This window comes from Macrotis lagotis, chromosome X (assembly GCF_037893015.1).
Source record: "Macrotis lagotis isolate mMagLag1 chromosome X, bilby.v1.9.chrom.fasta, whole genome shotgun sequence".
In the NCBI taxonomy this organism is placed as follows: domain Eukaryota; kingdom Metazoa; phylum Chordata; class Mammalia; order Peramelemorphia; family Peramelidae; genus Macrotis; species Macrotis lagotis.
The window spans coordinates 634,890,642-634,893,950 of record NC_133666.1 but is presented as its reverse complement, the minus strand read 5'-3'; positions in this window follow the sequence as shown (position 1 = coordinate 634,893,950).

Genomic DNA, 3,309 nt, shown 5'->3' with positions numbered 1-3,309 from the left:
AGAGAGAAAATATAGTTCATGGTAGTAGAGAAGTAAGAATGGAAGGAGTTGCAGTCATCAATGGCAACGGTGGAAAAATATGGAAGTAACTTTTGTGATGGACTTATCCTAAAGAATGTGATCCAATGAAGCTCTAGAAGATGGCAACAAGAGTGGATCATGTCTTGGGCTCTCTCTCATAAAACTTATAAACTAAGGACTCTAAATTTTTGAGAGACAGAACCCACAGAGGGACCCAGTGAGGCAGTTCTCCTACTCAAGGTAACCTGAAAAAGAGCAGAAAGGCTCTGCTCCCCGGGGTTGGAGGGGCAGCCCGCCAGAGGGGTGACCCACCAGAGCAAAAGAACTTCAGCCTCCTGGAGGCAGTCCCAGGGCGCTGGGAGCTGAGGCTCACAGCAGTGGGGGGAGTTTCCTGACATATGCCCCAGGGCAGCACCAGGCACAAATTGGTGGAACGGGGTGGGGGGGGACCTCTGCCAGAGTGAGCACATGAAGCCCAGCCCTCAGGTTACACAGAGAGCAGCATGGCCAGGGACAGCCCAGATCCAGGAAACAGAAGCAGGTGGAGTGGGTAAGCAGGAGCCCCCAGGGCATGAGCCCATTGAACCTAGGGAGAGGAGTGAAGAGAGAGACTGATGAGCTCTGCCCCTGGAATAGGACTCTGGGGTTCTGACCACATTCAGATCCTGATCTCAGTCTAGGTCCCCCATAGAACAGCAGGGTCCCCCCCACCTCAGTCTCATAGCAAAGGGAGGTACATATAGTCATTCACAGACCAGGAGGGAGGACAGAGCCTCTCAAACTGAGACCCTTGTGGGAGTGTCCCAAAAGCTCAGGAAGCACCCCCAAAACAGGCTAAGACTGGGGAAATGAGCAAGCAGAGAAACAAGAGGAACACCATTGAGAAATATTTTGCCTGCGAGCCCAAGAAGGATCAAAACACTCAGTCTGAAGATGAGGAAGCACAAGCTCCTACATCTAAAAACTCCAAGAAAAATAGAAATTGGGCTCAGGCTATGACAGAGCTCAAAAAAGACTTTGAAAATCAAATGAGGGGGCAGCTACGTGGCATAGTGTATAAAGCACCGGCCCTGGAGTCAGGAGTACCTGGGTTCAAATCCAGTCTCAGACACTTAATAATTACCTAGCTGTGTGGCTTTGGGCAAGCCACTTAACCCTGTTTGCCTTGCACAAACCTAAATAAAATCAAATGAGGAAGTTAGAAGAAAAACTGGGAAAAGAAATGAGAGAGATGCAGGAAAAAAAATGAAAATGAAGTCAGCAGCTTAGTCAAGGAAATCCAAAAAAATGCTGAAGAAAATAGCATGCTTAAAAAACAGCTTAGATCAAATGGATAAAACAGTTCAAAAAGTTATTGAGGAGAAGAATGCTTTAAAAAGCAGAACTGGCCAGATGTAAAAAGAAATAAGAAAGCTCTCCGAGGAAAACAAATCCTTCAAACAAAGAATAGAACTCAGGGAGATTGACGAATTTACTAAAAATCAGGACTCAATACTTCAAAACCAAAAGAATAAAAAATTAGAAAAAAATGTGAAACATCTCATTGAAAAAACAACTGATATGGAAAACATATTTGGGAAAGATAATTTAAAAATTATTGTAATACCTGAAAGTCATGATCAAGAAAAGAGCCTTGGCATCATTTTCAAAGAATTACTACAGGAAAATTGCCCTGATATTCTAGAAGCAGAGGGCAAAATAAAATGGAGAGAATCCACAGATCCCCCTGAGAAAGAGATCCCAAAAAACCAACCCCCAGGAATATTATAGCCAAGTTCCAGAACTCCCAAGCCAAAGAGAAAATATTACAAGCAGCCAGAAGGACACAATTCAAATATCATGGAGCTGCAATCAGGATCTCACAGGACTTAGCAGCAACTACATTAAAAGCTCGTAGTGCTTGGAATATAATATACCTGAAGGCAAAAGAGCTTAGAATGCAACTGAGAATCAACTACCCAGCAAAACTGAATGTCCTCTTCCAGGGAAAAAGATGGACTTTCACTGAACCAGGAGAATTTCAAATGTTCTTGTTGGAATGGCCAGAGCTGAACAGAAGGTTTGAGGTGTAGCATAGAGATTGGAGGAGAAGGGGAAAATACAAGGGACTTAATGATGATGAACTGCATGTATTGTTGTATAGAAAAATGACACTGATAATACTCATATGAACCTTCTCAATTAACAGAGCAGGTAGAAGGAGATTTTATAGATGGAGCACAGGAGAAAGCTGAATCTGAAGAAAAATATGGTGTAAAAATGAAGTCAATAGAAAAAAGGGAAATGTAATGGGAGAAGAAAAAGGAGACAGGGAATAGGCCAAGATATTTCATATAATAAGATTTTTCTTTATTACAATGAGCTATTGCAATGATATGGAAGGGGGAAGGCAAGGGGGAATGAGAGAATCTTCACTCTCATCAGAAGTGGCTAGGAGAGGAAACAGCATATATACTCAATGGGGTATTGGCATCTGGAGTAAGAAGGGGTAGACGGGGAAGGGGAGGATGTGAACGAAGGAGGAAAGGATGGACCATGGGGGAAGAGTGATCAGATATAATGCATTTTCTTTTTTACTTCTTGCAAGGGGCTGGGATTGGATGGCCTGTCCGGGACCATAGGGTTGGGTAGATTTTGGGCCTAAGGGGTGGTATTGGTGCTCGCGGCCTCTTGGCCCCAGAGCCAGGGATCTGTCTGCTGCGCCACTCAGCTACCCTACAGCAGAGTCAGTGAAAGGAGAGAGAAAATATAGTACATGTTACTGGAGAAATACAAAAGGGGAGTTGCAATCAGCAGTATCAATGGTGGAAAAATATGGAAGTAACTTTTGTGATGGACTTGTCATAAAGAATGTGATCCCCCCGCGACAGAGTTGGTGGTGTTGGAACACAAACTGAAGCACATTTATTATTATTATTATTATTATTATTATTATTATTATTTTGGTGGGGGCGGGGTGCAGGGCAAATGGGGCTGGGTGGCCTGCCTGGGGCCGCATAGCAGAGTGATCGTTGGGTGTCTGAGGCCGGATTCGGACCAGGTGCTCCTAGCTCAAGGGCCAGTGCTCTGTCCGCCACCCAGCCACCCCTACTATTACTACTATTTTATTTTAGGTCTTTTTTTTCTTTTTTTTTGTTTATGCAGGGCAGTGGGGTTGGGGTGGCTTGCATGTCACACAGCTGGGTGATTGTTGGGTGTACAAGGCCAGATATGGGCTTGGTTGCTCCTGGCTCCAGGGCTAGTGCTCCATCCACGGTACCACCTGGCCATACCTACAATTATTACTAT